The sequence below is a fragment of the Odontomachus brunneus genome, unplaced genomic scaffold (genome assembly GCF_010583005.1).
Source record: "Odontomachus brunneus isolate Ranch 3 - 2012 unplaced genomic scaffold, Obru_v1 Obru_scaffold_073, whole genome shotgun sequence".
NCBI classification, from domain to species: domain Eukaryota; kingdom Metazoa; phylum Arthropoda; class Insecta; order Hymenoptera; family Formicidae; genus Odontomachus; species Odontomachus brunneus.
Window position 1 is genome coordinate 634335 of NW_022639523.1, and position 15047 is coordinate 649381.

Consider the following 15047-nt stretch of genomic DNA (forward strand, 5'->3'; position numbering starts at 1 on the left):
TTAGATATCGTCCAATTACCGATATTGAATATTTTCGTTAGTAATTAATTTCATTTAATTGCTATGAAAATAATGTTTTCCCTGAGATACGTTACGAAAACGGACGGTCGAAACGAGTACGTTGCGCGAATTAACAATTGTGTCCGACATATTCCCGTTTTGTTGAAAACGCGAAATTAATCGTCGTGGGCTCTTATTTATCCGAAACGCCAATTTACTCTTTCAAAATATTACGAAGTCGACGAGGGGGAGCGCGTTCAACCCTCATCGCACAAGAGTCAAAGGCCAACTGGATGCGTACTTTGCGGTTCGCGTTTATTAGCCCTGGCGTGGACAGCGAGAGAAAGAGTGAAGGGCGGCAGCATCTCCCTCCGGCTGGACCAGTTTCTTTTTTGTCAATCGAAATCGACCGGAAGGAAACTCGGGAATGAGAGTCAAAGGCTAACCGGGCGCATTTTGCGGCTCGGTGTTTGTATACGTTCGAGTGGACAGTGGTCATTGTTCGGCGGGCAGCATCCCTCGCCTCAGTTGATGGACCAGTTTTATCCACTGAGTTTTGGCACGAGCCCGAGCGAGGATGAGGCCGGTATCCTGAGTAAGCCAGGGGCAGGACCTCGCCACGCGAATGAACAGGTTTCGCCGGAGGGTGAGCCGCGCCGCACAGAGTTTGTCGGGAAAAACGGATCGTGATCTATATCAGGTGGAAACTGGTCCACGATTCGGGACTCCCTTCGGCGGCAGCAGCAACCCGCGTGTCGTCCGCGTGTGATCTGACCGAGCGCGCAAAGATCAGAGATCACGCTCTCAAGAAAAGCAACGAGCTCCGAATACGAAAGTGGGAACAGGTTCCGCTGAATAAACGGGATCACGATCTTCGCGCCGCGCATTGGAAATGTAGAGCAGGTGGAATGTTTAGATCCGCGAGCGAGCGATGCGCGGAAATTTCTTGTTTACAGTGCCTTGATGCAACGGCACCGTCGGGAAATAATCGATTCGGCCGTTACGCGAACTCATTGCTTTAACTGACGTTGACGTTCCTTCGATCTATGTGATATTTTCTGACGGATAAAAATACGCTTTAACGAAATTCGCATGAGTATCTTGCATTGAGACAAGTATACCTGTTCAGACATGCGAGAACTGTAAGAAGAATACCATATAGGTCCATAATTATGATGAAATGTCAAAGCGCGTCAACTTGGATAAATTGCACGTTAAATAATCTTGTATAAAACTCGACGATGTGGTGTACACTATATATAATATGGTTTCACGCAGTCCAAAAATAATGTGTGTGCTGAATTTGGATAATTAAATAAAACTATCTAAGTTTCTCTTTCACACACACACACACACACACACAAACACACACAATGGAATCATCGCGCTGCTTCAACTGATAATATCTGCGCGAATCGTGAATAGACATTTTATAGACAATTAGCAATTTCCGATATTGGCAACATTTGAGCAAATGAGACTGCCGATGAAACCGAACCGCCAGCCTTTCGTAGTTCGCGTATTAATATAGCGCTCGTCGTCTCGCAAAAACTTGTATTCTATTTTGGAGAGTACTGTCGTCGGGCGTTAAATGAAGAATACGATAAAAGGGATTGTACTCTCCGGGCTCGCGAACAAAGAACGTGCAGCACTCAATCAAAGGGACGCGAAAACAATGGCCGCTGACGTGTGTGTCACATGAGACGTCGAAACCAGCCCACATTGGCCACTTCTTTCACCTGTCCATCATTCCCCGACCTCTAAAGAGGACGCCTCTGAAAGAGGACATTTGCGTTTCCGCGCTCGTACCAGCCATTGTACGCCTTTATCGGCCGTTTCATGCTCCTCTCTCCGCTGGCAGTTCCACTGGCGACTGTGCGTTCGGTCGTAGAGAATGCATATCTGACACGGTAGACGAAGTAATTGCACGCTATACTTTCGCTTGTGATCGTCCACGACGCTATCAAACCCGGTAGTAATCTATCCTTTATCGGCACTAATATTTTGCGGCTGAGAATATCGCGAGGCGAGCATAGTCGTTGAAAGTAAAAAGCGAAATTGCAAATCCACATTACCGGAGAAATTAATCTGTTGTACGTATCTCACTTGTCGTATATACTATTTCTGAGTTTTGCACAAAATGATTTGACGTACAATCTGTTCAAGCTAATATGATACATTTTATCGTAATTATGAATACTTACTACGCTCAATGATCTTACAGTTGCAGTTTTCGCTACATGTCTGAATGGATATATTCGTCTCAATTTAGCGTCTGAGTAGATTGAAACTATTTACTTTCGCTAAATTTGTTTTCAATTCGTGATCCGAGCAAGCATCCTTACCGTGAAACACAAGTCGTCCGTTCCAAGAATTTGAAGAACGCGCGCGAAGTGACTGATTGAATGAGAGTCGCGTCTCGCTCTCAGACTCAGGCTCGTGAGTAAACGTAAGAAAGAGTCGCGCAGGAAACTTCCGCCGTTGAGTTAATTTCAGCTTCGGCCGCGAGAACCTGTTTCCCGCAGGGCCTATGAAAAGGTCTCGCTACGTACACAGCACATTACCCCCATTCGTATCGGTAACGAGGTCGACTTTACTCCGCGACACTCTTCCCACGGTGGGGGAGTGAGGCGCGCATAGACGCGCACACGGTATTACCGGAACACCCCGTATATAGTGAGGGCGTATTTGTTTTACTGTCTTGGCTGCCGGCATTGGTTGAGAACGTGCTCTGCATTCTTGAAATCGTGCCACCCTTGTTACGGCATAGACCTCACCACCGTTGTTCCTTTCGCACCCCCTCGTCCTCCTCCTCCTCCTTCCGCCCTCGTCATCAAACCTGGCTCTTTTCCTCGTCGTCGCAGCCACCATGAGAAGGATCGTCGTTGATCCCCCGCCCCCCGCCCATCTTCCCACGCGCGATCGTAAAAAATTCTTAACTCCTGGTAGCAGTCCATAGTATTCCTCAGAATGCGCATAAGCGCATTGTACAACGTATGCTTAGCGAGACTGTACCGAGATCGAGGTATGTCAACGTGGAAGTGGTTGTCCAGCCTATTGTGAGAAGATGGCCAGTGCAAAGGTCGTAGGATAATTTACTGAAATCGAAACGTATATTTTACTTTATTTTTAAGAAGTATTTTTCTTTATTTTATAAGTATTTTACTTTATTTTTAAGAAGTAGATTCCGAGGTTGCAAAAGATCCATATTGCTCATATTGCATTATAATAATATAGTAATAATAACGTCTGTTTCGGAGAATCCCCAGGTAGGATGTAACTAGGGATAGTCTGTGCAGGATCTGTGTGATGTTGCCTTTAATAGGAGTGAAAAAGTCGTCGAAACCTCTTCATCAATCTTGCACTCTTTGCAGCTGTCAGGGTCAATGCGGAAACCAGAAGACTCGTCTTCTCCCTTTTCTTTGGGAAACTGTAAAAATTGTTAATCCCTGCAATGGACATAAAGTGCTTTTGCGACGGCTGCTAGATATACTTCTCTTGATCTACGGGAGAAAAATTTGCATTCGTTTCCATGAGATATTTTGCTAATTGTAGCATGAGAAATTGTTAAATATATCCTTGATAGTGGCTTATTACTATATTTTATTCAAGCAGTGTAACAAGGTTCGATTATTGTAACAATTTTCTTATATCGATGCGATTGCTCTTGAAAAATTGACGACCCTCCTGGTCGGTTCCGTGTGCTCGTGAAATTGCATAGGTCGCTAGGTCGCGGGCAAAGTTCGTTTCTGCCATTCTGGCTCGTAAAACTGTTATCTTCTTTAATAGTCGGTGCTCTCTCTCCTCTCGTGCCATCTCGGTGCGTCTGATTTTTCGATAACAGCTGGTTGTCGTGCAGACACAGTCGTCACATTGCGGACTTAGACTATCTCGCGCAAGACGAGCGAAAGAGGGAAGAAGGGTAGGAGGGAGATAGAGATAGAGAAGGTAAAGGACACGAAGGAGGAGTCCGGCGTTCTGCCGATCCTAATTTACGGCCGGGATTTCAGGCGTTTATGTCTTTCCGATAAGGTCGTTCACGCAGATGCCAAGCCTGCACCGATGGATCTTCTTCATCCTCCGCCTCCCACTTCTTCTTACGTCCCCCCGTCGGGTTTCGCGTGTCGATAGAACGCGACGAAACGTCAGAGGGAAGTTCGTCTCGGCGTCGTTCGTCGTTAACGAGAGCTAGGTAGAATCTCGAGGTGTCGATTCGTCAATGATGCGCGCGATCGCATCGGACTTGGCGAAATTGCCAGCCATTCTTCCACGGTTTCGGGCCAGAGATGATATTGATCGACCGCCATCGACCCTCGCCGCAAAAGTCGCGTGTAAGATTTAACCGCTCCTGCATAATGAAGCGACGATCCGTTATTTCTCGGTAGGACGGCGCAGGTTACCGTACGAAGTACACAAATAAGAATCTCTTTCATCATTCATCGAGAGCTAATATCTACTCGAATCAGCTTATCGAAGGGGGTAATATTTGTGGCGTCAAATTGCGTAATCGCGATATTAGATAGATTGCCGAATGTGAGACACGAGGGACGAATCGAGCTTCCCATCGCCGATCAGGTGGAGTCCGCAATAATATTTGCTTAAAGGACAAGCGGCCGGAGATTCGATCAAATTGGAAATTTCGCCTTTTTCCGTCCACAGGAGGGTGTTAAATTCCCTGTGAGATCCAATTGTTCGGTGGTTCGCGGCAGACACAGATTTCCTGCCCGGAAGAATCGACGAGATGGGTTTGTTCACGGTTTTCTATCGGGCCGACACCTTTCCCTCCAGCTCCTCGCGCTCTGTCGGATCCTCAGGACAAGTCAAACACACGTTCATTTCATACGAATAAAATGAACGAACGTAGTTTCTATCTTTAATGGGAATTTATTAGGTCAAATTTAACTTGGCTTTTATTTAGTTACGCTGAGTAATCAATGTGGGGCGATATTACGAAGTCAGTAGATTGCATTCAATTACCAAGATGCATGCTGGAACTTATAATGTTGAAAGTTTTTAAATGAAGAGAAACGTTAATTTTAGCATTACACCAGAACTTGTTCTTTTTTGTTTCTTCATAGAACTGAGGTTTTTACCTCGGGAACTTGCTCTTGTACAGATCGATTTAATAGTAAAACAGATGAGATAACATCGCCTATTTGCGTCCACCAATTTCTGACATAAAATGTGGTCTTTGACCTGACAATCGGATAAGGTCGTTAATTATTGCTGGACAGTCTCGTGGAGCTAGAGATCGAATCAAAACTACGCGTAAGTATTCGCAAATGGAACTCGTCGTCGTATAGAGTCACGGCGAGACACAAAAATAACTATCTCCCGATGTGTAATTGCTTTAGATTGATATTCTTGCTCTGTTCTCTTCAACTTTAAGATCGTTTTTATTAAGCATATGTGGAGTAACGTTGTTGAAAAATAATGTCGAAATAAGAATTTCGTGAAACCAAAGTTTACGTAAGAAATTAGATGTAGAATCAGGCTTCATCGATTTCGCGTCTTTGTGCATATTTATTGCTTGCAAACACTCAATCTTTAGCAGACTCGTTTGCACAATAGCGACCGTTCATGACTTTCAACCGTCTTTTTCACTATTACGTCGGCCAAATGAATGATTAATCGGGAACGATTAATCCAATTTCGATTCGCCGTGCCGTTCACAGACCGTTCCTTGTTCCTCGTTTCTTGTCGAAGGATGCGAATTGTAAACGGGGCTATTGGTAGATCCACACTTCTTACTTTCGGCCACTATCCCTGCGACGTCGACAAGGGGGTGTTTGCCGGGGTAGGAGAGGGGCCGAGATGGCCAGAATTTATAGCGTCTTTGCGATGCCGGATAGGAGAAAGGGAGAGAGAGAAAGAGGGATGAGGTGGCAGAGCTACCCCCTCAGACTCAATGTTTTCTGCAGGGAAAGTCGGAAGTCGAGCCGAACCCTGGCCAGGACTAGCCGTCTACCATACGTCTTGCTAACAGACCGGAGAGGTTTGGTCGTCGCGGCCGGGATCGGAAAAATTTCTGTAAAATCGTTCCGTACGCCTGGCGGCTGTCTCTGCGCGGTCTGCCTTTAATCACGGCGTGCCGGATCGTCGTCGCGAGTTTCGTGTCTTAAATCGATACGACACGGACGGGGTGAATTTTCCAAGTGTTCGTCGCGCGGACAATTGGTGTCCGTTATCGGGTAGATTTAGTTGGACGAGCGAGTCCCTCCATTTTCCGAATGGACTTCTGACCCCACCATCCCATGGCGCACGGGGATGCTTTTTATTAGACTCCGCCAGGATCACCCGGTATACCCGAATGCGCGCGCGTGTATGCGTGTACGTGTGCGCTTGTGTTTCTGTGGACGTGTGTGAACGTGTTGCACACGTGTAGGAAGACCTCGTGTATGCGAAGGCAGTGGCCATGTTCAGGGTGGAGGGACAGCCCCATTCGCCAAATTAACTGCGTTAGACTGGGACCCTGGAATTCTTTACGCTTTCCTCGACCTACGACCGGCCATTTTACGCTGGATCTCGCGACGGAAACGATCGTCCCTCGCCCTCGATTTCTTTTTTTTTTCATCACATTTTCCTCCACTTACCACGTGTAATTCTCCCTCGCAGGAGACGTGCGTCGGACAGATTTACGACGATGTTACGCCCGAAGCGGCGAATTGCGTGCCGTTGCGCTTTGACGATTTATTCTAAACTCGTTGTCGCATCGATTGCGACTGCCATCACTCGGAATCGGGTTAATGGAACTGATAACGCGGCTGAAATAGCTCGGACCGTTTAATACTGAATCAAACATGCGACAACGAATGTTTCGTATTAAGGAAGAATGTTTATCATATAATTAAGAAGAAGCATGCTGTACGCGATGCTTGTGGTAATTATCGGTAACACGCGAATCGCGGGACAGCGGCAATTTCTTTGCGAACTTTTCGGAAAGGGGGCGAAAGTGCATAACGCGGGAAACTTAAGTAACGATTTCTCTAAGAAAGTTCCGCGCGGCGAGACTTTAAAGCCGAGCGCCTGAGACGGCTTCTTAATCGAATCACTAATGCTTGTAAAATCTTTGTTCGAGACTCCTTAAAGAGAAGGAGATGGAGCACCGCGCGACCGAGAGTAAAAGCGTTTACCGCGAGTTGACGAAGTACCGGAGTGAAAAAGTGGGTTTGCCTTTACCAGCCACGAAGCGACATAATGCACCCTCCGACTTGAGGATCGATTATATGTTATTTGTTATAATTTATTCCGTGTGTTAACGTGATATCATGTTTCATCGAATTTCATTGCACGAAAGATGATTAGTACTTTTCCTTACTCGATAAATACGTCGAGTGTAATAGAATATCTTATTCTCTCTCTCTTTCTTAATTTATTTCATCCATTCGAGCAACTTTAATAATAATGAGTAAAACTAGTAACTTTATATTCTTACGATATTTAATATTTGAAAGTTTTGCGATATATTTGATTCTTAGAATCCGGGAAGCCACTATAATAGCCGGGATGTTATATTTTTTACTAGTCTATCCTTTGACATATATGAAAAGGTTCTAGTTTAAAAACTGTAGAAACTGTAGACTCGAGAACTCAGCTGAACTGTAAAGGTTAATGTTCTTCTTACGATGTGCTAACGCCGAAGTACTTACATTGTTAGAGTTCAGTATTATAAAGTATGCGATCTTTTTAAATTCGGAGTTGCCCTTCAGAGAATGAGTAAACGCGCGCACCTTCCAGTAAAGGCAAAGCTCACGCCAAGTTAACGCTTCCGCTGAGGTACAGGGAACATTTTTCGATATCGATCTGCCCCGCTCCGAGGAATCTCGCTCCGGCGAGATCATGTCGTTACTTAACCGGAGCTCCATTAATCCATCGGCGATCGAGCGCGCGCGGGTACTTGGTTCACTCGACGTCGTTAAGTTCGCTGCTAGCCGGTCCGTCCAGGCGGCGCGAGGGGTGGGCGGTGAGGTATCCGCGTTCGATTCGCGGACAACTTTCTGAATAGGTGATCACGTAAAACTGATTTAGCAATTCGCCCATTCCCGGACGGCGCGATCTTAGTTCAAATTGAGTATAGTCCAAGTCTTACTCGGGTGAACCACTACTAATCCAATTCCAGAGATCTCGAGACGTTGTAGGCGGGCTCGGGGATGCGAGGGGATGGACGAGAGGTATGGTCGAGGGGTGGTCGAGAGAAAGAGGCGCCGGGACGCTGCGGATAGACGAAGAAGAGCACTGTAGCGGCGAGGGTGGGCGAGGGAGAAAGAGAGTGTACGAAGTGAGGGTGGGTCGAAGGTATAATATCGCCTATGCAAATAGCCTTTGGACTTAGACTGACTGAATATACTTTAGAGGAGCCGGCGGCACGAGTTAGACCGCCGTCATATTTTCCGAGGGACGAGCGCGCTTCCGCGTGTGCACGGGCTTTTAAAAAATTCCATTTTCGCGGACCGCGGCTCGTTACATCGCCGTGTTCGCGGAACAAAGTCTTGTACACTCCTTTTCGAGGTGCTTAAGCGAAACGCGTGGATAGACGCACTTTAAGACGCCGAGGTGCCGCGATTAAATCTCATTGCGACCGCTCTATAAGGAATAAGTCTTTATTCTGCCAATGAAGTCGCGTTAAATTTTACATCAGCTGATTAAGGTACAATCTTGGCTTTTCATTTTATTTTTCTAGCCAAGTTGGAGAGAAAGACGACCAAGATTGTCGTACGGAGCTAGGAAATTATGCGAATGCGAAATTGACGCGTCCACTAATTAAGCTATCATCCAACGCGAGTTAATACTTGACTTTTCATTCGACTATTACTCAACATTTGGATTTCTATACGTTACGTGCGGTTGGTCGCGCGCGTGCGGCAAGCAATCGGAGAAAACTCGCCGCGGCATGCGAGTAAAATAAAGGGCCGCGGTAATAAGGGGGAAACGCACTTGAGTGGTAAACGTAGCCGATGGGGCGAGCAGAGGCCAGGAGGGCGACGAGGGGGATGCAAAACCAGGCGAAGTGGAGAGGTAGGGAACGACATTAGGCTGGGTTTCCAGACGAGACGAGGGTAGGACGTTTGAGGTCAGTTCGGGGCGGTTTTTTCAACCCCCGGAGCGACTCGCTCAATACCAAGCCGCCCCTCGACTGACCAATGGTCGGCCTCCGGCCCCCACCATTCGCTCCAGCTGACCAGCCAGCCGATTGGACGAAAACCTCCCGAGGGATACTCTATCCGGCGAGGATACTCTCTCTCTCCTTCTCTCTCTCTCTCTCTCACTCTCCTTCTCTCTCTTTCTCTCTCTCCCGGCCCCGGATCTTCTCAGGATCCGCTAACTAACCGGAGAGAGGAGAGAGAGATTACGTACCGGGTGTACCCTCGATATCGGAGATTCCGCGGAGATATTTCCCGCCCTCGGAATTCACCGCCCGGTCTCATCCGGCAAAGGAATTTCTGATGAGGGATTAGAACGAATTTACTGTCTCGGGGACTGCACCTGTTATTCTCGTGCTACCCGGCACGGCGTGGAAAATTGAAACGTCGCGGCAATTGATTCCCGCGAAATATTCCGTGATCGTGGTATCACTTGAGATACTGCGAGAAATGCAATCGGTCTGTTTCGAATGTAGCTCGCGAAATTTTTATTTGAATTCGCGAAAATTTATCCATGTCAATTTCGCTCTAATTTCTTGCAACGACACTTTCGGCGAACGATACGTTACTCTCGCGCACGTCCAGTCAATAAGAGGCACTCGTCGGAACAGGAGCGTGAGAAAGTATATTAAAGATATCCATCCTATTGGAAGTGTACAGCACATACGTACGGATGCATAAACATCCGTAACGTAATACCTTCACCCTTCCCGATGCACTTTATCGTGTAATGAAAAATGCTCCCTATCGCCGACGGAGAGCGAAGATCGCGATACGTCGGTTTTCCAAGAGCTCAGCATTTCCTACAGCGTCACCCGCTAGACACGCCGGGATAGAAACCGCGTCACGCCGGGATACCTCGTCGATGCGAACCTACGTTGGCGTGTTTACCAATGTTATCAGCGTAATAATGGAACACCCCGTATCCGTCCAGCGACCAGTGCGCTCGTCACGATATCAGTCGTTCTCTTGCCTTTCGTTAGATTTCACCGTTACTAAAGCAGATAGGGGAGGAGATTTGAGAGCACGCCAAGACTCGGATCAGAACCGATAACTTAAAGACACCTTAAAGTTCGCGACCGCGACGTCGTCGTCGTCGTCGTCGTCGTAGGTCGTCGGGAAGCGGCGAGACGATCCCGCCGGAAATTTCGGACCGCCACTGACGGCCGCTGGAAATGAAATCGCGAGTTAATTCGGATCGATTTCTAACTTCGCTATTACGCCCCTCGGGTCCGCCCGCGTCTTCCCACCCTCGCGTGAAGATAGCTGTTTTGGCCGATGGCGATGCGAACACACGTTTTCCTAAATATTCGCGACGCCTGCGATCGTCTCAACGATTCTATCGGCTCGCCGCGTCGTTACAGTCGACGCACGGGATAATGTAAATTTTATCATTTACTACAGCACACAATCGCGTAATCGAGGTGCAACGGTCGTTATCGTCGTGTAACAAACACCCTGTATAAGTGTTTGCAGCATAGTAATCGATAAACTCTTCTCGAGAGAGCGAGGATAGCGAAATACATTCTCCCGCGATCAAGACATTTTTTATGACGACTCCTTTTTGCCGAAACGGGAATCACAATTCACCCGGCAGGGAAGTCGCGATTTTTCTTTTTCTTTTTGGCGCGACAGGTATTCGCGTCGGTTATTTTTTTTTCCTCCCGACGGTCCTCACTCGTTCTCTGGCGCAGACAGGGTCAGGGGGAGACAGGGAGTACCGGAGAGGGTGGTTGAGCCCACGGGAGCGGGATCAAAGGAAGAATTATCAGGGTTCCAAGCGCGGCCCGGGATTTGGTCCCGTAGGAGACTTACCACATGTAAATAAGGACAGAGCTTCTGTAGCTTGGTGCTGTCCTGCGTAAATAACATTTTTCCGATAGCGCCGGAATAACCCTCCGCGCCAGTCCGGTACGAATCCTTGGCACATCGTCGGGCTCCTTTGTTACCTTCTTTCTCGGCTGCATAATTCTGAATCTCCACCCGCATTTTAACTTGTTAAACATTTTGGAGCGGGTAAATATAATCTTCGTTGTTTTTCCTAGTTCTTAGAAAGCATTATCGATTGCTCTTGTACTAAATTGTATTCTTGATCGGAAAACGAGCAAGACTATTTTTGAGGACTTCCTTTCGAAAGCAAAGATTGCGTGACGTTGGTTTTCGAAAAGTTCATGAAAATTTACTTCGGATATATATAATATATAGGAAAATGTGGTGTGTATATGTATATATAAAACTTAAAGGGAGAAACTTCTGAGTATACACGAAACAGGGATGTGTTACATTTAATAATAAAACCCTTATCCATAGTTAATATTCCACCTTATTGATATTGTAATTTACAATAACACACAAGTGCTTACCAAAATTTAGCATATATCTCGAGTATCAAGATCAGCGCACGCGAATACTCGACGGAACAAAATTACGTTTCGGGAGCTCAAAGGGCAAAGGGATTTTAATACACAGTATATTTCGACATTCCGGGCGTCCCTTGATTTCTCGCGTTTCTCGTTTACCTATACGTTCCTCCCCTCCTCCTTTCTCTCTCTCTCTCTCTCTCTCTCTCTCTCTCTCTCTCTATATATATATATATATATATATATATATATATATATATATATATATATATATATATGTATATACATACATATCTCTCTTTCACCAGCGGGGGTGAAAGCGGAAGACGGGTATTTTTGTTTCCCTCCGTTTTCTCCTTCTCTTCCTCGTTTTTTCTCGCCGGGCCATATTCGGCGCGGTGGTGGTTCTACGTTTCAAAATGTATGCAAAAGACCGGAGCACCCCGCGCATCCTAACACGGTACACCCCGCGGAGAAAACTTACCCCTCCGTCGTGGCGATCTCTCGAGTATTTCTCTCGAGATTGACGTCACCGGCTGCCGCGAGGAATAACCGAGAGCGTGCTCGAAAAATCGTCGCTCGGAAGCGATCGAACGCTTTTTATCGGGCGACTCGTGTCCCGCTTACTCTACGTCAGGATGAGCTCGCGCAACGGTATCACATTTTCGTCGGACTGTACCGGGGTCCGGTCGGCGTAGTTACCATCGATTCGTGGTCGCAACTGTTTCGTCGTTTAAAAAAGGAACGCCTCGAGTCTTGGGGTGGAAAGACATCTTTTCCCGACATATATTTCTGTTTGTCCAAGGGGCCAGGCACAGACCGCCGAACAATATAGGGTCATTTGACGTGTTTCCTTACACGGAAGCAGGTTGCCGTCCCTCCCTTCGCGCGTTATCCTCGTCCCCGTGATATGTCACTTTTGTCGCGCAAACCTCAATTTGACATTTGTTCAAGGAGCAAGCACGTCTTGCTTCAATACCAATCTCAATCCGTTAGCCTTATCGGCCGAAAATATCGCTCGTTGTGTTGCACGATAAGCAATTTTATCCGCAGAAAACTCTTCGATTATAGCTCGATTATAGACGTATTTTGGTATAAAGGCAAATTTCAAACTGTGAAATTTTAGCATGCACTTTTTAACGTAGGCGACGGACCATCGTTCGAACGGCATGCATGATTCACTTTGGTGAATATTTATTTTAACAGACGCCGCGTCGTCGAAACGCGCAGCGTTAACCGATTATGAATCTTGAACGATACTTAGCGACGCGATGCCTGTATCACAGGGATCACCTGAGGATTCCGGGCTCGGCGGAATAATATTCCCTGCGAAATTTATAGGCGACGGAAGTCTTGCGGGTAACTGTACCCAGCGCTGAACGGGCTACTCCGCTTCGCGAAGGCGAAGTGGATCCCCGCGCGCCGCATATTGATTCACGATAATTTCATTATTTTTCCCAGCTTCTTGCTAACCGATTAATGTCTCTTCCGGGCAACTGTCTGCCAATTGAAATGCAAACGAGCCGCGAGATCTACCCCGCCTTGCCTCGCGCGTCCTACCCTCCTCACCTCCGCGCGTTTCGATTCCTAATAATCTACCGGCACGAACTCGCCCCGGCTCGATCGACCTCTCGGGCCGGCGTTTGAGAATTTTCCACGTCCCGTCTCTGGTTTTTTCTTCGCGTACCGCACGGCGAACGTGTAAATACGGAAATGTACGCCCACGCGAGAGCTCGCGCGACAGAAACGGATAAAGCGGCTGGTAGCGAGGAAGCGGAAGGGCGGCGAAGGGAATAAGAGCGAGTCGAGGGGGCGAGAAGAGAGAGAATTTTATTGGCTCTGACTTGGCGCTCCCTAACGTCTGCTCGTTTGCCTCGCAGATTTTCATATGTTTTCATCCACTCGGAAAATTAGGACGTTATGCGGAAATCGGACTCGCGAGTCTCTCCAAGAGAGAGCCTTTGTGTTTTTGCGTACAGTTCTCTCTCTCTCTCTCTCTCTCTCTCTCTCTCTCTCTCTCCTTTTCTTTACTCTCTTTCCCTCTACGCAAGTTATTGGTTCTCGGCAGGCACAACCAGTCTAGTCGCTCGCGAAAATCGCGTGTGTTGTTTAACCCTTAGCACTTAGCATCCAAAGCACTTTCTTCTTCTCTTTTATGAAACATATATTAACACTCACGCGAATATGAGAAAGAGTCGTGACGTAAAAATCATGATAGGAATTTGTTTATTAGACCCGTCAAGTAGCCGGCGCTCAAAATCTCGGCGTTCTCCTTCGAGAAGAGCGGAATCTACTTCGACGCGCGCGGGGAGTAATTTAATTAACGTGATTTCATGCGAGCCACGTTCCGTCTCCGCGGCCCCCACGCGTACAGTAAGATAAAGAATTCATAAAGAGGGAAAACGTCGGATCGCGCGCGGTCCTTTTGTTGCGCCGCAAGCAGGAACATTATGTGGAAACGAATGCTTCTCGCCAGCCGGCGTCATCCTGAACCAAGAAATTCAGCATCGACTCGAGGGTGGCATTCGTGTCGAGACGCGGCTACATCCACCGCAGGAGGGCGGCGCATAAAAAACATATTTCGAGGTCCTGCCGGGGCTGCGGCAGGGTGGACCTTCGTAGTAATATATCAAGCCAGATCGATACTATTCCGCAGACTTCGGTTGTTCGGAAACCTTCCAGGGCGCCCGTCCACCTCCTTCCTTCTATTCTCTCTCTCCCTCTCGTTCTCTCTCTCCTTCTCTCTCTCTCTCTCTCTCTCTCTCTGTTTCCCCCTGTCTCTTTGCCTCTCCTAGACGACTACACTCTCAAATATCCCCGAAGTTGGAACACAGGCAAGACGTGGATAAGCCAGTCGTAGACGTTGGAAATTCGACTAGTACTCGCGCCACACTTGCCACGACGATTTGATCAACGATACGCGCCTTGGAGAGCCGGTACTTGTGACAAAAAGGACTTTCGCGGAAATGGAAGATACGCGACACGACGAATTCGTATAAAGATGTAATTATCCGTCAACGGGATAATTAAGAGAATCACAAAGAATCACAAAGCCGGGAAGCATACAATGTCTGGAGCGACGTCGGGTGACTTCGCGTGTCTGTTTCCTCAATGTTTCGTCATTAAAGCGACCACCATTTCTTTAGCTCGTCGTCCCATGTTTATAATTGAAAAAAAAAAACATTCCACAATTCCGATACTCTATGCATCGTTTCAAAAATGTATCGCATAGCATTTGAGCTCAGTATTCGTGAAAAAGATGTGGTTGTCTTTTGTGGAACGAAGTAGGCGAATGACGATACTCGAAAGACGTTAACGAGGGAAAGTGCCGCTGAATCTGTATCGATCGGTGTGAAGTGCCCGAGAGGGCAACGAAATCAGATTACACAAAGGCCTCTTACCTGATGCGCCGCGTGCGAAGTCTGGCCCAAAACTGGCACCCCATCGCCGGGGAGGAAAGGGGTGAGCCTTTTCCGCGGTCGCAAGTTAAGGCTTGCGGTGTGCGTGCGTCCGTGTGCGCAGGAAACACACCAGGTATATGCAGCCG

At 47.4% G+C, this 15047-nt stretch overlaps 1 protein-coding gene across 2 annotated transcripts in view; it reads left to right on the forward strand.

Moving 5' to 3' along the window:
• The window catches only part of LOC116847050, a 57977-nt gene that overhangs the window by 12226 nt on the left and 30704 nt on the right, over nt 1–15047 (forward strand). The gene's annotated exons all lie outside the window — the stretch shown is intronic.